Genomic DNA, 21,415 nt, shown 5'->3' on the forward strand with positions numbered 1-21,415 from the left:
CAGTGGCCCGGGGTTCGCTGGTTCGGATAGTGGGTGCGGACATAGCACCGCTTGGCACGCCATGCTGTGGTAGGCGTCCCACGTATAAAGTAGAGGAAGATGGGTACGTATGTTAGCTCAGCGCCAGGCTTCCTCAGCAAAAAGAGGAGGACTGGCAGTAGTTAGCTCAAGGCTAATCTTCCTCAAAAAAACAAACAAACAAACAAAAACACTCAAACTATAAACATAAAAGAACTTCTTCAACATGATAAAGGGATTTTATGAGAAGTTCGCAGCATACTCTATGGTGAAAGACTGAAAGCTTTCCCTCTGAAATCAGGAATAAGACCAGGATGCTCTGGTTTGCCTCTTCTATCCAACACCACACTGGAAATTCTAGCCAGAGCAATTAGGCAAAAAAAAAAAAAAAGCCATGTACACTGGAAAACAGAATCAAATTCTCTCTATTCACAGATAATATGATCTTACATATGGAAAATCTAACGACTACACACTCAAACATTATTAGTAAAAGTTATTATTAATAAATCAGCACAAAAAATCAGTTGTATTTCTGTACACTGTCAATGATCAATCTGAAAGCAAAATTAAGAAAACAATTCCATTTATAATAGCATCAAAAAGTATAATATACTTAGCAATAAATTTATATAAAGAGGTGTAAAATTGTACACTGAAAACTAGAAAACATTGCTGAAACAAATGAAAGAAGACCAAAATAAATGGAAAGACATTCCATTAGAAGACTTAATATTGTTAAAATGGCAATACAATTCAAAGCGACCTACAGATGAAATGAACCCCCTGGCAAAATCTCAATGGCCTTTTTTGCAGAAATGGAAAAGCTGCTCCTAAAATTCACACAGATATTATCAATCTCTGCTCTGAGGTGTATAAATCATGGAAGTTGGGTCATGTCCTCACAACAAGAAAACTAAAAAACAAGAACTCTTCTTTCATCCCTCAGAGAATTGAGGTCACAGGGTAAATCACAGCCCTGAAAACTGGAGAGAGAGAAAGATAGGGAGAATCACGGCTTACTGGAAGCAAAAGCCCAAGAGCATAAGCCCATTGCTGGAGATATTATTTCTTTTCATAAACCCTACAAACACGGAGAGAGTAGGATGAAATATTTAAATTGATGACAGAAAAAAAAAAACACCAACACAGAATTCCATAGTCAATGAAATTATCCTTCAATAGCAAAAAGAGAAATAAAGACTTTCTCAGACAAACAGAGGGAATTTCTTGCCAGTAGATCTACCTTGAATGAAATGTCAAAAGTTCTTCAGAGAGAAGACAGATGATATACATAAAAAACTTGGATCCACATAAAGAATATTAGAGAGGGAATAAATGAAGGTTAAATGAAATCTTTTCTTCTTTTTCTTAATTGATCTGATAACTATGGGTCCAAAATAGGAATAGCAACAATTAGGTGATTACAGCTTATGTATAAGTGAAATGAATCACAGAAATGTCATAAGGGACAAGAGGAGGAATTGGAAATCCTGTTATAAGGTATCAGCACAAACCATGAAGCAGTATAATGTTATTTGGAAGTGGACTTAGATTAGTTATAAATGTATAACGCAAACCATAGGGTAACCACTAAAAAAACTTAAAAATTCATATGCAATTGCAAGGGACAAGAAAGTAGCCAAAAATACAATCTCAGAAAATCTTGAAAAACAGAATTGGCAGGCCACACATCCTGATTCAAAATTAACAGAAAGCTACAGTAATCAAAACAGTGTGGTACCGGCATAAAGACAAACAGATCAATGGAACAGAACTGAGAGACCAGAAAATTCATACATCTATGACCAACTGATTTTCAAGAAGAATGCCAAGACCATTCAGCGGGGAAAGAATAGTCTCTTCAACAAATGGTACTGGGACAACTGGATACCCATATGCAGAAGAATAAAGTTGAACACTAACCTCACACTGTATAACTCAAAATGGATCAAAGATTTAAATATAAAAGGTAAAACTATAAAATTCTTAGAAGATATACAAATGGCCAATAAGCACACAAAAAGATGCTCAACATCACTAGTCACTAGAAAAACACAAATCAAAACCACAAAATACCACTCCACACCTATTAGCATGGCTATAATCAAAAAATAGAAAATAAGCATAGGTGAGGATGTGGAGAAGATTATAATCCTTGTGCATTGCTGATGGGAATGTAAAATGATATGGCAGCCATAGAAAACAGTTTGGTTGATTCTTCAAAAGAGTTAAACACAGAATTACCACATGACCCAGCAATCCCGCTTCTGGGTATACAAGCAAAAAAAAGTGAAAGCAGGGACTGGAACAAGGATTTGTGCATCCATGTTCAACAGCTTTTCAGCTGGGGAAGATGAAGACATCTGGAGGGAGTGGTGATGGCTGCACAGCAATGTGAATGTACCTAACGCCACAGAACTGTACACTTAAAAATGGTTAACGTGGTAAATTTTATGTTACATATATTTTACCGCAATCTTTTTAAAAAAGCATGGGAAGAGAAGGAACCACTGTGTGAATGTGTGCAGTAAGCACTTAGGATATATGGCAGCTTAAGATAGACAGCTACATTTAATGAATACTTAAAATGTGAAATCTGACCAATTAAAGTAAAAACGCTCTACAAAAAAAAAGGGCAAAGGACTTGAATAGATATTTCATCAAAAAAGATATACAAATGGCCAATAAGCACAAGAAAAGATGCCCAACATCATTAGTCATTGAGGAAATGTTAAATCAAAACCACAATGAGATACCACTTATACCAACTAGGATAGCTGTAATTTTTTTTTAAAACGGCACAAAATAACAAATGTCAGTGAAAATTAGAACCCTTGAAGACTGCCAGTGAGCATGTAAAATCGTGCAGCCACTGTAGAAAACGGTTGGCAGCTCCCCAAAAAGAATTACTGTACAACCCAGCTATTCCACTCCTAGGTACATACCCAAAAGAACTGAAAACTGGGGGACCGGCCCTGTGGCTGAGTGCTTAAGTTCTCAGCTCCGCTTCGGCGGCTCAGGGTTTCACTGGTTCAAATCCTGGGCGCAGACATGGCATCGCTCATCAAACCATGCTGAGGCAGGGTCACACCTGCCACAACTGGAAGGACTCACAAGTAAAAATAGTACACAACTATGTACCAGGGGGCTTTGGGGAGAAAAAGGAAAAATAAAATCTTTAAAAAAAAAAGAACTGAAAACAGGTATCAAACAAAAACTTGTCATCAAAGTTCTTAGGAGCACTATTCACAATAACCAAGAGGTAGAAACAACCAAAAATGTCCATCAACTGATGAAAGGATAAACAAATGTGGTATATCCATACAATGAAATATTATTCAGCCATAAAAAGAAATGAAGTATTGATACATGCTACAACATGGATGGACCTAAAAAACATTATGCTAAGTCAAAGATGCAGACACAAAAGGTCACATATTATATGATTCTGTTTATACAAAATATCCAGAAAAAGTAAATCCATACAGACAGAAAGCAGACTAGTGTTTTCCAGGGGCTGTGGAGAGGGAGGAACAGGATAACTGCTTAATAGGTTTGGGGTTTTTCCTTTTGAGATGATGAAAATCTTCTGGAACTAGATAAACATTACAGTTGCACAATACTGTGAATGCAGCAAATGCCACCAAATTGTGCACTTTAAAAGGGTTAATTTTGTTATGTGAATTTTAGCCTAATAAATAAGAGGGCGCAAGAACAGATCTGATACTATCTTACGAAAACAATTACCTCCAAACATGTCAACTTATTTCACTACTTACTGCTTCTCTAAACTACAACAAAATAACACTGAACTATTTCTTAAAAACGGCTGTAAGATTAAGATGCTTCTGAGCTTTTTCTAAACCACAGTATTTTTCTAGAGAGGGAAGAGTGGTATTATAGAAAGCTTCTCAGGCATAATTTACTCACAGACTTAATTACTCTAAAAGTCTAAAAGACAATTTTTAAAAGCTGGATGAGGTGGCTCTTCTAATTTAGTCACCATGAGCAAAAAGGCCAAACAAAACCCGGAAACTCAGCTATCACAAGTTACTTCAAACTGTATGCCTTAAAAGCACACTACAAAAATTTCCACTGATTATTTCTCACAACCACTTTCACAAAATAGTTTCAAACGGGCTAAACGACTTGCCCTGTTACCCACTGTAAGCACTATTTCCATTCTGACAGTGACTTCTCCTTGTAATCTGTCACCTAGGATTAAACTTTTCTGAGTTGGTCTTCTCCTTTATCTTTTGGTCTCCAGATATTATTAGCTATTTCTCCAAAAGAGGCTTTCAGAGGTAGAGATACGTGAGCCTGACATGCCATCAGGCACTGTCACCAGCAGTGTGAACTTTGGAGGTAATCTTCCTTTCTTTGCCTCATTGCCTGATCTGTAAAACAGAAATAGCCACATTTCAGTGGCTTGCTGTGAGAATGAAACGAGATAATGTGTCCAAAGCATTTAGCATACGGCCTATACATAAACTCAATAAACTGCCATCATTGTTACTACTATTCTGTATGTCCAGTAATACTTCAATAAAACAGGCCCTCACTGCTGCTAGATAATGTGTATATCTCCTCAACTGGCTTCCTTCATTCCTGTCTTTTGGTAGTCCAAAGGATTCTGCACATCACCATCAGATTCACCTTGCTACATGAAAATACATCCTGTTACTCCCCAGCTTAAAAAATCTTCAATGGGTCCCTACTTATTATGATATCAAATTTAACTGCCTTTGCCTGACTTTCACTATCCTCTAATAAAAGCTGTTCTCAGGGCTGGCCTGGTGGTTTGGCAGTTAAGTTTGCATGTTCCACTTCTCGGCAGCCTGGGGTTCACTGGTTCGGATCCCAGGTGCGGACATGGCACCGCTTGGCAAGCCATGTTGTGCTAGGCATCCAACATACAAAGTATAGGGAGATGGGCATGGATATTAGCTCAGGGCCAGTCTTCCTCAGCAAAAAGAGGAGGATTGGCAGTAGCAGTTAGCTCAGGGCTAATCTTTGTCAAAAAAAAAAAAGCTGTTCTCAAACTTTATTGTACGTCAGAATCATATGGAGTGCATGTTAAAACACATTGCTGGACCTCATCCCTAGGGTTTCCAATTCAATAAGTCTGGAGCAGAGCCTCAGAATTTGCATTTGAAATAAATTTCCAGGTGATGGTAATGGTGCTGATTGAGGAACCACACTTTGAGAAGTACTGCTCTAAAATATGAGCCCATTCTGCCTCCTTAAACTTATTTCTCTCTACTCCCTACCCAGTACATATTGCTTGGATTGGATTAGTCTTTTCACAATGCCCCATTCTCCCTCCCTGTTTAACTTTGCTGCCACAAAACACTTTTTTGTCTACCCAAATCATACCCAGCCTTTAAACCTGTGGTTCTCAAGACTGCCTACCCATTACAATCACCTCGGGAAGCCTCAAAAAACTATGGATGCATCACCCCTAAGATTTTGATTCAATTGGTCCTGGGAAAAGTTTGCCCAGGTGATTGTAAAGAGGAGCCAGAGTTAAGATCCACTACTTTACCTTCAATTGCCTTCCCATCAGAAATATGAACATTCACTGAATTTTCTCCCCTCTAAATTCCTATAGTATTCCCAGATTATATCATCAAGTTTGCACTTAGTTACACATCAGGTTGTATTACTCTCTATCTTTCATTTTAAGTCTTGTTTCTCCAACTGGTTGATGATCATATCTTCAATTTCTATATTCCTACAGTACTAGTATGAATAAATACACAGTAGGAACTCTGTGGTTAATTCTTCCTTGACTGTGAATTCAAATTAGAACTCAGAGCTTTAAAATATTCCTAATCTGTCCAATTCAAGAAACTATAGGAATGGTGTCAGCATCATGGCATAATGAGCTTCCCCAATAATCTCTCCCCTCCAACATACAACAAAAAGGACATTCACACTCTAAAAGAAGACATCCAAACACAACACACAAAACGTCGGAGAGACCCACACAGCCATACGATGGAGGGCAGAGAGGCTGGAGCCCTCCTCAGAGGAGACAGAACAGGGTAAGAGAAAACTTCACTCCCTCCCGTAAAGACCGTGATCCGGGACCATGGAAGGCCCACAAGAGGGAAGGAATGGGGGAGGGGACGTTCATTCACAGGAACATCAAGGATGCCTGGTGGGCTCTTGCAGCCTAGAGGGAAGCCCTCTACTGGGAGGAAAACTTTCACAGGGGGTGACCTTATCAAGCCAACACCCCAGGAGAGCAGATAGCAAGAGCAGAAAAAGAAAACCCCCAAGAGCAAGCAGGAGAAAGCACCCGTCCCCCAAAACACGCAGCCCAGCTCCAGCACCTGGGATTTCGGCTGAAGGTAGAGGGCTCAGAATATGCACCTCTTGAGACTCATCCAGTGGCGACAGGAAGTAACTGTGATCAAATAACACCAGGCTGTGAAAACACAGAGCCACTCCCTCTAGCAATATCAAACATTATATTAGATATCCAGACCAGAGAGAAAATGAGAAGTACTCTGAAATCCATCCTGAGGACACAGAAATACGTAATCTAAACGACAAAGAATTCAAAATAGCTATCATCAAAAAACTCAACGAGTTAAAAGAGAATGTAGAAAAACAATTCAACGTGTTCAGGAGCTACTTCACAAAAGAGATCGAAACTATAAAGAAGAACCAATCAGAAATATAGAGAGGAAAGACACAATGGAAGAAATAAAACAAAATATGGATTCTCTGACGAGTGGACATCATAGATGAGTCTCTCAACATAATTGAAGATAGACATGTTGAAATGCTCGAGATAGAGGAGGAAAGAAAATTAAAACTAAAAAGAAATGAAGAAAGTCTCTGAGCTACATCTGGCTCAATTAGGAAATGCAACATAAGAATTATAGATATTCCAGAAAAAGAAAAAGAGAATGGAGGAGAAAGTTTGTTCAAAGAAATAATAGCAGAGAACATCCCAAACCTAGGGCAGGAGATGGAAATCCACATGGAAGAAGCTACCAGATCTCCTAAATATGCCAATATAAAAAGACCTACCGCAAGGCATATAGTAGCGAAACTGGCAAAAGTGAATGACAAAGAAAGACTACTAAGGGCAGCAAGGCAGGAGAAAATAACCTACAAAAGAAACCTTATCAGGCTTTCAGTGGATTTCTCTGCAGAAAACTTACAGGCTAGGAGAAACTGGAATGACACATTCAAATCGTTAAAGGACAAAAACTTTCAGCCAAGAATATTCTACCCAGTGAAAATATCCTTCGCATATGATGGAGAAATAAAAACTTTCCCAGCCAAACATAAGCTAACGGAGTTTGTAGCCATGAGATGCCCCCCTACAAGAAATCCTCAAGGAGACCCTAACCTTAAAAAAAAAAAAAAAGGGAGAGGGGCCAGCCCCATGGCTGAGTGGTTAAATTCACATGCTCTGCTTCAGCGGCCCAGGGTTTCACCAGTTCAGATCCTGGGTGCGGACATGGCTCTGCTCATCAGGCCATGCTGAGGCAGCATCCCACATGCCACAGCTAGAGGGACCCACAACTGAAAAAATATATACAACTATGTACCAGGGGGCTTTGGGGAGAAAAAGGAAAAATAAAATCTTTAAAAATATATATATATCTATGCACCCAACACAGCAGCACAAAAGTACATAAAGCAACTATTAACAAACCTAAAAGGAGATATTAAAAATAACACAATAATAATAGGGGACCCCAACACTCCACTCACATCAATGGATCGATCATCCAGACAGAAAATCAACAAGGAAATAGTGGAATTAAATGAAAAGCTAGATCACTTAGACTTAACAGACATATATATAACACTCCATCCAAAAAGAGCAGAATACACATTCTTCTCAAGTGCACACAGAACATTCTCAAGGATAGACCATATGTTGGGAAACAAGGCAAGCCTCAATAAATTTAAGAAGACTGAAATAATAACAAGCATCTTTTCCAATCACAACGCTATAAAGCTAGAAATTAATTATAAGAAAAAAGCCGAGAAAGGGACAAAGATGTGGAGACTAAACAATATGATATGGAACAAGCAATGGATCATTGAAGAAATTAAACAAGAAATCAAAAAATCTCTAGAGACAGGGGCTGGCCTGATGGCTCAGGAGACAAATGCACACATTTCACTTTGGAGGCCCGGGGTTTGCTGGTTTGGATCCCGGGTGCGCACCTCTGCACCACTTGTCAAGCCATGCTGTGGTAGGCATCCCATATATAAAGTAGAGGAAGATGAGCATGGATGTTAGCTCAGGGCCAGTCTTCCTCAGCAAAAAGAGGAGGACTGGTGGCAGATGTTAGCTCAGGGCTACTCTTCCTCAAAAAAAAGAAATCTGGAAACTAATGAAAATGAAAACATACCATACCAATTCATGTGAGATGCAGCAAAAGCTGTATTAAAAGGGGAATTCATCACAATACAGGCTCACCTTAATAAACAACAAAAGTCCCAAATAAGCAATCTCAAACTACACCTAATTGAATTGGAAAAAGAATAACAAACAAAGGCCAAAGTCAGCAGGAGAGAAATAATAAAAATCAGAGCAGAAATAAATGCTATTGAAACAAAAAAGGCAGTAGAAAGGATCAATGAAACAAAGAGATGGTTCTTTGAGGAGATAAATAAAATTGAAAAATCTCTAGCCAGACTTACAAAGAAAAAAAGAGAGGAAGCGCAGATAAATAAAATTACAAATGAAAAGGAGAAATAACAATGGATACAACAGAAATACAAGGGATTATAAGAGAATATTACAAAAAACTATGCCAACCAAATGGACAATCTAGAGGAAATGGATAAATTCTTAGACTCTTACAACCTCCCAAAGCTGAATCAAGAAGAAATAGAGAATCTGAACAGACCAATCACAAGTAAAGTGATTGAAACAGTAATCAAAAGCATCCCAAAAATAAAAGTCCAGGACCAGACAGCTTCCCTGGGGAATTCTACTAAACTTTCAGAGAGGATTTAATACCTATCCTTCTCAAGCTATTCCAAAAAATTAGGGAAGATGGAATGCTTCCTAACACATTCTATGAGGCCAACAGGACTGTGATACCAAAGCCTGACAAGGACAACACAAAAAAGGAAAACTACAGGCCAATATCACTGATGAACATAGATGCAAAAATCCTCAACAAAATACTGGCAACCCAAATACAGCAATACATCAAAAAGATCATACATCACGATCAAGTGGGATTTATTCCAGGGACACAGGGATGGTGCAACACCCACAAATCAACAAATGTGATACACCACATTAACAAAATGAGGAATAAAAACCACATTATCATCTCGATAGACGCAAAGAAAGCATTTGACAAGATCCAACAGCAATTTATGATAAAAACTCTTAGCAAAATGGAGATAGAAGGAAATGACCTCAACATAATAAAGGCCATATATGACAAACCCACAGGCAACATCATACTCAATGAGGAAAAACTGTACACCATCCCTCTGAGAACAGGAATGAGGCAAGGATGCCCACTGTCACCACTCTTACTCAACATAGCACTGGAGGATTTGGCCAGAGGAGTTAGGCAAGAGAAAGGAATAAAAGGAATCCAAATAGGGAGTGAAGAAGTGAAACTCTCGCTGTTTGCAGACGACATGATCTTAAATATAGAAAACCCTAAAGAATCCATCAGAAAACTAATAGAAATAATTAACAACTACAGTAAAGTTGCAGGGTACAATATCAACTTACAAAAAACAGTTGCATTCCTGTACTACAACTTACAGAAAGAGAACTCAAGAATACAATTCCCATTTACAATTGCAACAAAAAGAATAAAGTACTTAGGAATAAATTTAAGGAAGTGAAGGACTTATACAATGAAAACTGTAAGACATTATTAAAAGAAATAGATAATGACATAAAAAGATGGAAAGAGATTCCATGCACATGGATTGGAAGCATAAACATAGTTAAAATGTCCATATTACCCAAAGCAATCTACAGATTCAGTGCAATCCCAATCAGAATCCCAATAACATTCTTCACGGAAAGAGAACAAAAAAATCCTAATATTCAAACAGGGCAACCAAAGACCCTGAATTGCTAAAGCAATACTGAGAAAAAAGAACAAAGCAGGAGGCATCACAATCCCTGACTTCAAAATATACTACAAAGCCATAGTGATCAAAATGGCATGCTACTGGTACAAAAACAGGCACACAGATCAATGGAACAGAATGGAAAGCCCAGAAATATAACCACACATCTTCGACATAGGTGCCAAGAACATACAATGGAGAAAAGACAATCTTTCAATAAATGATGTTGGGAAAACTGGACAGCCACATGCAAAAGAATGAAAGTAGACCACTATCTCACGTCATACACAAAAATAAACTTAAAATGGTTCAAAGACTTGGAGATAAGTCCTTAAACCATAAAACTCCTGGAAGACAATATAGGTAACTTTGACATCGAACTTAAAAGGATCTTTTTGAATACCATGTCTTCTCAGACAACGGAAACAAAAGAAAAAATAAACAAGTGGGAGTTCATTAGACTAAAGAGCTTCTGCAAGGCAAAAGAAACTAGGATCAAAACAAAGAGACAATCCATCAATTGGGAGAAAACATTTGCAAATCATATATCCAATAAGGGGTTAATCTCCATAATATGTAAGGAACTCACACAACTAAACAACAAAAAAACAAACAGCCTGATCAAAAAAATGGGCAGAGGATATGAACAGACATTTTTCCAAAGAAGATACACAGATGGCTAATAAACACATGAAAAGATGTTCAACATCACTAATCATCAGGGAAATGCAAATCAAAACTACACTCAGATATCGTCTTATACCCTTTAGAATGGCTATAATCACCAAGACAAAAAATAACAAATGTTGGAGAGAATGTAGAGAAAAGGGAACCCTCATACACTGCTAGTGGGAAGGCAAAGTGATGCAGCCACTATGGAAAACAGTACAGAGATTCCTCAAAAAACTAACAGAACTACCATACGACCCAGCTATTGCACTACTGGATCTACCCAAACAACTTGAAATCAACAATCCAAGCAATACATGCACCCCTACGTTCACTGCAGCACTATTCACAATAGCCAAGACATGGAAACAATCCAAGTGCCAATCGACTGATGACTGGATAAAGAAGTTGTAGTATATGTATATACAATGGACTACTACTCAGCCATAAAGAAATCACCCCATTTGCAACAATATGGATGGACCTGGAGGGAATTAGGCTAAGTGAAATAAGTCAGACTGAGAAAGACAAACACCAGATGATTTCACTCATATGTGGAAAATAAACACATGAACAAAGAAAACAGTTCAGTGATTACCAGGGGAAGGGGAGACGGGGGTGGGCACAGGAGGTGAAGGGGAGCACTTATGTGGTGACAGACAAGAAATAATGTACAACTGAAATTGCACAATGATGTAAACTATTATGAACTCAAAAATCACTGCCACAACAAAAGAAACTATACTCTCTTTTTTTTAATACAATTCTACAACAAACTCATTTTGTTATGGTGAGTCATTTAACTCCTTCCTTTTCCAATAAATAAATTGGAAAGAAAAATACTAATGTATCAAAATGCTATGGAGAATAATAAAATGATTAATAGCATCATAAATAGCTTCAGAGTTGCTTCCTTAGAGCAAACGGCCTTTTCCAAACCCATTAAACACTGTTTCAAAACAGTTAAAGAGAATTAAAGCACACATATTTAAAGATGCTGAAGCTCTGAATAGTTCTATGATTTGTTTTCTCAACAGATGTGTATCCTTCAAGCCCTGAATTCACCAGATGCATATTAATCCACACTTTTAGATTTTACATAACACTCTAGTTTTATAAATACACTACCACATTAAGCAGAATTCCACTGCTGCTTTATGACATTAAATATTAACAGATTATTTCCATTGTGCAAAAAAATCCATTTTAATGCAGCCAAATGTGTGCTTGCTTAATATAGACTATAATATCTTCATCATTTTTGAATTAGCCAATTTCTATATAGAATGTGAAAAATAACAAATTTACTCTAAAGATCCAATGATACCTGGTACTTCAAGAAATACACACTCACTCAAGACTTCACAAATTAACTGGGAATCCAACCAACTATTTGAATTCTAATACTGTAGTAGTTTAATAGTCCACTTAAACTTCCTGAAAAATTTACTTCTTATAAAATCATAATTTCTTCATTAACTGAAATGAATTAATTAGTGTATTATATCAGAAATAGGACTGGACTGGGAGGCAGGAGACCTAGGTTCCAGTCTGACTCATTAGCTATACAATCCTTAGCAAGTCACTCAGCATCTCTGCACTTAAGTAGTCTCAGCTGTAAAATGAGAGTCTAAACCATCTCCATGTTTTTCTAGCTTTATGATTCCATAATCTCTGAAACTCATGAAACACAGGCATTAGCCAGATGGATCCTATTAAAGATAAAGTAAGCTTATGTATTGATTGATTTGGAGAGCATCTATCTCTGGAAAACCTGAGTGCTTCCATAGAAACAGATTATTCTTTGTCTGTTGTTATTTAACTAGGTAAAAAAGCAAACAAAATCCAAAAGTGAAACTATTAAACAATTTTTACATCACACATTAGATGACCAAAATATCTGAGTGTCACAATACTAATTAAGAAAATAATTTTGGAAAGTAGAAGGTGTCCTAGAAGTCCAGGACAGTCATAAAAGCAACTGAAAAGAGGATTCTAGCTAACAATTACTACTTAAGCTATGTGAGAAATAGTGTCTCAGGACAGCATTTTATTACTTTTAGAATAGATATTCCCCCCTGAGTCACAATTGGAAATAATCAGGCAACAACAGCAGTACGCATGACATCTCTTCCTACTCAGTCTTTGCCAGCTCAAGCTTCTGGATAGTCTTCAACAAGTGTAATAGGAAGAAGCAAACACTGGAGAAGGTGGCCAAGAAATCTGCACAACAACAAAACACAAGCGCCAAGTGGCAAAGGACCTTAAGTTTGTGATAGTTCAAAAACTCTGAATTTAGGTCTCCTATCAAGCCCCTTTACTACCTGCAACTGTGACATGGCCAGTATCACATTTAGCTCACACTTCCTAATGCCTAATTACATATCTCAAACAAAGAATTAAGTACCTGTCAATTAACACCTAATGACCTAATATCAATCTTTTTGAAAGGGAAACTCAGACTCTCAACAATACTTCTAATCACATCTGAGAATGCTAGGAAAATCTCTTTTCAAAACCACCCCCATAAATTATTTTATCATTTTAGTTTCTAAAAAAAAAATAATGCCCTGGGCTTGGGGTTGGGGGGAGGGATGAACTGGTAGAGCAGAGGATTTTGGGCAGTGAAAATACTCTGTATGATATTATAATGATGGATAGATGTTATTATACATTTTCCAAACCCACAGAATATACAACAGAAAGAATGAATCCTAACTTAAACTATGGACTTTCGTGATTATGATGTGTCAATGTAGGTCCATGAATTGTAATAAATGTACCACTATGATTGAGCATGTTGATAATAGGGAAGGTTATTCATGTGTGAGGGCAGAGGGTATATGGGAAATCTCTTACCTTCCTCTTATTTTTTTTTTTTGAGGAAGATTAGCCCTGAGCTAACTACTGCCAGTCCTCCTCTTTTTTGCTGAGGAATCCTGGCCTTGAGCTAACATCTGTGCCCATCTTCCTCCACTTTATACATGGGATGCCTACCACAGCATGGCGTGCCAAGCAGTGCCAAGTCCGCACCCAGGATCCGAACTGGCGAACCCCAGGCCGCCAAGAAGCAGAATGTGCGAAGTTAACCGCTGCACCACAGGGCCGGCCCCTTACCTTCCTCTTAATTTTGCTGTGAACCTAAAACTGCTCTAAAGTAATAAAGTCTTTTTAAAAAGTACAATAACATTTCTAGAATAGGAAACATTTTTTAAAACAATTGGACATCCTTGTGCAAAAATATGAATACAGACACAGTCCTCAAAACTTTCACAAAAATTAACTCAAAATGGATCTTAGGACTCATGTGAATATAATGTGAATGTAAAATGCAAAACTATAAAAATTCTTGAAGATAACATAGGAGAAAATCTATGTGACCCTGAGTCTGACAATGAGTTTTTAGGTAAAACACCAAAAGTATGCCTTACGAAAGAAAAACTTGATAAATTGGGCTTTATTAAAATTAAAAACTTTTGTTCTATGAAAGACACTGTTACGAGAATAAAGAGATAAGCCACAGATTGCAAGAAAATATTGGCAAAAAACATACCTGATAAAAGATTTCTATCTGAAATACACAAAGAACACTTAAAACTCCACAATAAGAAAACAAAGAACCCAATTTAATAATGGGCAAAAGATCTAAGGAGAAACCTCACCAAAGAAGATATATACAGACAGGTGCTGCATAACGTTTCAGTCATTGACAAACCACATATACGACGGTGGTCTCATAAGATTAGTACCACACTGCCTAGGTTTGTAGTAAGATATACCATCTAGGTTTGTGTAAGTACTGTAGGGGAGGAAGAAATTTTCCTCTATCCTTCTAGGTTCTTCTGGCTGGTCTAAGAATTAACTTGACATGAGACAGGCTAACAGAAGAAAAACAAAAGTTTAATAACATGTATACACGGAAGAAACCCAGGAAAACCAAATAACTAGCCAAAATGGCTGAAGCCCTCACCTTAAATACCATCCTCAGCTAAAGACAAAAAAAAAGACGTTGGAGGGGCTGGCCCAGTGGCGCAGCGGGTAAGTGCACACATTCCGCTTCTCGGTGGCTCGGGGTTCGCTGGTTTGGATACTGGGTGCAGACATGGCACTGTTTGGCAAAAAGCCATGTTGTGGTAGGCGTCCCATGTATAAAATAGAGCAAGATGGGCACGGATGTTAGCTCAGGGCCAGTCTTCCTCAGCAAAAAGAGGAGGATGGGCAGTAGTTAGCTCAGGGCTAATCTTCCTCAAAAAAAAAAAAAAAGATGTTGGAGGTGGAGAGAGTCAGGGACTTCTAAGGAAGGAAAGCAATTCACAAGCAGGTGAAAAGGAACAAACATTTGGAAAACAAGCATTTGTTTGGCTACACAGAAACAGAAGAACACAGAGGGGAGCCCAACAAACAGGGTTTCCTAGGTTCCTCCCTGTCTACCACCTAATTCATGTTATGCTAAGGTGATACCGCGTTTCCTGAAACAGGTTTTTTTATCTGAATTCTTTTAGGCAGTTAAAGGGGAGGTAACAAGAAAAACTTTCTGAGTCTATTGTTTATTAAAAATAAGCAGCCTAAAATAATCCTCATGTTAAACAGATACATTTTGGGGTGGCAAATTTGATTCTGCTTCAGTACACTCTACGGTGTTCACAAAATGACAAAATTGCCTAATGACACATTTCTCAGAACGAATTCCTAACATTAAGCAACACATGACTATAGATGGCAAATAAACACATAAAAAGGTGCTCAACATTGTATGTCATTAGGGAACTGCAAATTAAAACACCTATTACAATGGCTACACTACAAAAAACTGACAACACCAAATTCTAGCAAGGATGTGGAGCAACAGGAACACTCATTCATTGCTGATGGGAATGCAAAACGGTACAACCACTGTGGAAACCAGTTTGGCAGTTTCTTACATAATTAAACACAGTCCGACCATGCGATCCAGCAATCACACTCCTAGATATTTACCCAAAGGAGTTGAAAGCTTATGTCCACACAAAACTACACATGCAAGTGTACAGCAGCTTTATTCATAATCACCAAAAAAATGGATGCAACCAAGACGCCCTTCAATAGGTGAAGGGATAAACAAACTGTAATATATCCACGTAGTGAAAAATTACTCAGCAATAAAAGGAAATGAGCTATCAGGCCACAAAAAGACATGGAGGAAACTTAAATGCATATTACTGAGTGAAATAAACCAGTCTAAAAAGGCTACATACTATATGATTCCAATACAAAGTTTTGGAAAAGGCAAAACCAGAGAGTAAAAAGGTCAGTGGTTGCCAGGGACTCTGGGGGAAGGAGTGGTGGGATGAATAGGTAAAACACAGGGAACTTTTAGGGTGGTAAAACTATTCTGTATGAAACTATAATGGTAGATACATGTTAATATGTATTTGTTAAAACCCACAGAACTGCAACACCCAAAGAATGAACCTTAATGAAAACTATGGACTATAGTTAATGTACCAATATTGGTTCATTAATTGTAACTAATGTACCACACTAACTCAAGATGTTAATTATAGGGGAAATGGGAAGAGGAGTTATGTAGTAATGGAGAGACATGGAAATCTCTATCTGCTCAATTATTCTATAAATCTAAAACTGTTCAAAAAAATAAAGTCAATTTTTTAAAAAACTGGGTACCCACAATCTCAAAGAGTAGATACTGGTACTTTAGACTACAGAAATTCTAGTAAAGAAAAAAAATTCACTTTAAATAAATTTAAATTAAAAACATTCACTTTAATCCCCTTGCCTTTTTCCTGGCATTGGACATATCCATGCTCACTAGCATCTACATCAGAGAGGGATCTCTAGGAAATAAGAAATTCAGCTGGGAAGTTACCTAACCTCAGCTATGGTTAGCAATTTAGCCTGAGGAACTAAAATGAGATTCGGTGATTATCATGGACACTCAAGAACACACACAAAAAACAACTTAAAACTTCTTCAGGGGGCCAGCCCGGTGCCGCAGCAGTTAAGAGCCCACGTTCCGCTTCGGCGGCCCGGGGTTCGTGGGCCCAGGTACGGACATGGTGCCGCTTGGCAAAAGCCATGCTGTGGCAGGCGTCCCACATATAAAATAGAGGAAGATGGGCACGGGTGTTAGCTCAGGGCCAGTCTTTCTCAGCAAAAAGAGGAGGATTGGCAGCAGTTAGCTCAGGGCTAATTTTCCTCAAAAAAAAAAACACAAAACCTTTTCACATTATTCATTAATGCCACCAGACAAATTAAAGTATATTTATAAATTTATAAAGACGGACATAACGGTATGGGACTTTCATTCAGAGGCCCAAAAGTCCTCAACACCCCTTTTTCTAGGTTAAAAAGTTAGAATATGTAAGCTACAGAAATCAATGTGGGTCCAATGCCACTGTTCCTTGGGAAATTTCTGTGGCATTTTGATGCAGACATCAAACTGTAGCATTCTGAAAGGCTTACCCAGCATCCAGAGGTGTTGTACCAAGTCCTCTTTGATGGCAAGGGCAATGGCTACCTGTTCACTCAGCTTCTCTGGCCCAGGCAGAATCCAAGAAACTATCCCTTTCCTCAGTATGTCTATGCCTCCATTGTGATGGGTGAGTGATTATTGAAGAACAATTCCCATCCATGACACCCCAGCCCCTGCCATAGCTACACTGCCCACTTGGAGCTTCTGGGTAAGGAAGAGACTACAGCAGCATAGAGGTACTCCATCTGTCTTTATACATCACCAGAAGATTCCTGCTGCGACAAAGCATGGCTCTCTTCTATCCAGATGGCTCTCTCTTCAGGCCATTCCTGGGTTACCACACTAGTTCTACTTTATAGTTTCTCAAAAATGCTTGGGTCTTCCTGATCCATAGCAGGTGCCAACTACTGTAACCTGAACAAGTTCTGGTCTTTTCCAGCTCAGTAAACCCAACAGCCTGTCCTCAGGATTTATTAAGATCCAAAATGAAAAGTGACAATTATGTGCCCTATGAACTGTGTAGTACCATTCAGATGAAAACTATAGCAACTGGCATAAGGAGAGGCAAAACTCACTACTGAAAGAGTAAGTTTAAGTGGACTTACCACTAAATTAAAAATCCTCAGCAAAAGCTTCTCTTCTGATTGTGACATCAAAGGAAAAAAAGATTTACCTTGTATCTTCATAATCCATTTTTTTAGCAACTTCCACCAACAAATAGACTATGGTAAGCACTACTCACAAGAATGGTTTAATAAGTAAATGATGACAAAGATGCATGAAGCTACCTAATGTTCAGATAGTTTGAAATAACAATTACTTTTAACCAATGCCTGTGATCTTCCTGTGTAACTCAATATAAAACTGCAAGTTCTCTTAGTTATGTGTTCACTGATATAGCTGAAATTATATAACCTAAATCTACTGAGGATTTTTATTTTTGAAAAGTAATCTGATGAATTCAAAGCCACAAAACATGAAGGGGTGAGGGAATAAGGAATCTGAAACAGATGGCATCTAATTTTTTTTCCTGAGTCCATCTTGAACACAATCCCAATATAATGTCAAAATCCAATTTAGCTCTCCAAATAAGTAATCTACAAAACTTAAAATGGTAGTTTTAAAGTAAATTCACTCTTTTTTTTTCCTCCCAGATTCTCAAAGTTTCTATATTAGGCAGAAATGAGTAGCGACAAGTTAGCTGTTAAAGGAGAAAAACTACCATTCCACAAATTCTAACGTTCTTTCATGAAAATCTACTTCCACTTATCTGAAGCCATTGAAGCAGTTTCTATCAAGACTGATGATACTAAAATCTGTCTATGATATTAGCCTTTTTTTCTGAATACAATGATTACTTATCCTTATTAGACACCAAATCATATCTCCAAAAAGAAATATGCTTTAAAATAAACTCTGGAAGAATACTCATTTGGTTTGAGTATGTCTGGCATTTTTTAAACATTTCCACAGTAACTTTCACTCCTGATTTGGCAACACCAATAAAATTAACCGTACTTTGTTTATCATAGGATTCTAGTTTATGGTATAAAAACCTTCCCAATCTTTCCTAAAACTTTCTGAGATCCTCCAAGAGATGGATATTAAAGGAAGGTTTAGTCATTTTTAGAGTTCCTGACAAGCAAATTCCACAAGTGACAACTGCAAAGATCCTTGGAATGGCCACATACTTTGCTTGAGTGGAAAAGGTCATTGAGAAAAGTATCTTCTCTAACAGTCTCCACTGCTGCCTACAATTTAGATAGACCTTTTTACTCTAACAGCTAGTATCCTCCCTCTTAGGCCAAAATAAAGGTTTATTAAAGTTTTATGAGAAGATAGAGGGAAAAAAATGGGAGCTTCTGAAGGCTTTACCAAAGATAATATGGCCTCAACTTTGAGATTCAAAAGGGGATGGAAATAATGATCCAGGAAAACACAGCTAAAAGCTTATATATAAACACACTAAAGACTTTACATTCCCATAAAGGCCATTTAGAAAGTTGAATAACCTTACAAAAAATCTACAACTGTAGCAAAAACATAATTTAAACTCTTTTTAAAAAATAGTATAGAGGCTGGCCCCATGGCCAAGTTCGTGCACTCTGCTTCGGCAGCCCAGGGTTTCGCCGGTTCAGATCCTGGGCGCCAAAATGGCACCAGACATCAAGCCATGCTGAGGCAGGGTCCCACATGCCACAAGGAGAAGGACTCACAACTAAAAATATACAACTATGTACCGGGGGGCTTTGGGGAGAAAAAGGAAAAATAAATTATTAAAAAAAATAGTATATTGGGGCCAGCCTGGTGGCACAGCAGTTAAGTTCGCACGTTCCACTTTGGCGGCCCGGGGTTCGCTGGTTCGGATCCCGGGTGTGGACATGGCACCACTTGGCACACCATGCTGTGGTAGGCGTCCCACATATAAAGTAGAGGGAGATGGGCATGGATGTTAGCTCAGGGCCAGTCTTCCTCAGCGAAAAGAGGAGGATTGACAGCAGTTAGCTCAGGGCTAATCGTCCTCAAAAGAAAAAAAATTAGTATAGAGACTTTATTAATAATTTTAAATCTATCCATCCATTTATCAATTTGACCAATATTTATTTGGTGCCTATTATGTAGCTAGAGTGGCAGATAAAATTTAAAATAGTATCTCTACCTCAAAGAGCATGCAAATATAGTTTGAAGAGTTTTATCAACAAAAAAAAAGTTGAACTCTGTTTAAAAGACAGAGACATGGCCAAGAAATATATTTGAAAATTTCTCTCAAAAGTATGCAAAATCTATAAGCCTCTCTAAAAAGTGATATTGAATTACAAACTTTGTACATATACAAAAACTATCATAAAAGCAAGTTATCTGATTTTTTTACTTTGAGTATAAAGTACATTTAAAAATTAAAAATTACTCACTACAAGTTACATCAAAAAGCAAACTATATTAGCTGAAAATCTGACATATAATAGGCTACCTATAACTATCATTTTAAATCTACAAAATGAATATAAAAACTTCGTGTTTCTGATATTTCTGTATTCTCATCATGAATGATTTAAAGGCAGAAATCCATTCCATTTTCATTTATTTTACAGATTATACATATAAGAATTCTATAAGTTTTGCTATCGTTTAAATCTAAAGATGAGTCACAATACTGACACTGATTTTAATCTTAAAAGTACAACTACTTTCTATTTTATGCCCAAACTTTACTTCTTTACAGAGTCATGTGATATTAATTAAGATTAACATACACTACTTTTTAAATGTTCTTCTTATCAATTCATACTATACTCTGAGAAAAACCTTTGAAACATTATTGGTCATTTCAATAAATGCACGTATTCTGCTTTATTTTTAAGAGTTTTAAAAACTACTGATAACTGAATTTCATCCTACTTAAGATCAATTTCCAGAAGCCACTGAAAGTTCTGTTGTATACATATGTCTTGAAATATTATCCAGTTCCCTTCCTATCTCAAACTTCATTCCACAAAAGTGGGCTACCTTTACTGTGTAAGATTAATGATAATAATTCATCTTTCAATCAAAAGATGCTTCCATTTAAAGTGGGCTGTTATTTAAATACATGACTCCCCCTTACAATATTGGTAAGAATTTTAACTCATTTTATTTATGAAGAATCTGAATCTCTGGTAAGTTCCACGACTTGCCCAAGGTCAACAACTAGCCAGTAGCAGTCTGGGTTCAATCCCAGATTTACCTACCTCAAAGCCAATACTTCCACTTGACCACAATTATCTCCTTAAAGGATTAAAAGATAGGCTCAAAAGAAGAGAATCTTGTCTCTGAACGTTCACATATCTATTCTGAGACATCTAGCACCACACAATACCTACAATTCAGTGACTGATTGAAATATAAATGAAGAGGATCTTTCTGCTTCATTTAAACTAGGTCAGGCTTACTGACAGGTAACAAAGAGGCTCAAAAAGGCTTGCCTCAACATGTCTCGACCAAACCTCTATACCTATACGGTTCCCCCAGTCTACTTTTCATAAACCCGCATATCTAATACACAAAGCTATGCTGGACTAGCTTACAGTTTATTGCTCTTCAGAATTGCACTTTTCTAAGATAATTTATACCAGATTTAATATGGAGCTGGGAGACTTGGTTGAATATGCCACTCTGGTACTTTCC

General features: G+C 37.5%; 1 protein-coding gene across 8 annotated transcripts in view; it reads right to left on the reverse strand.

Moving 5' to 3' along the window:
• CSNK1G1 (casein kinase 1 gamma 1) overlaps nt 1–21,415 on the reverse strand; it is a 186,633-nt gene that overhangs the window by 164,375 nt on the left and 843 nt on the right. The gene's annotated exons all lie outside the window — the stretch shown is intronic.

The sequence above is a fragment of the Equus quagga genome, chromosome 2, assembly GCF_021613505.1.
Source record: "Equus quagga isolate Etosha38 chromosome 2, UCLA_HA_Equagga_1.0, whole genome shotgun sequence".
NCBI lineage: Eukaryota > Metazoa > Chordata > Mammalia > Perissodactyla > Equidae > Equus > Equus quagga.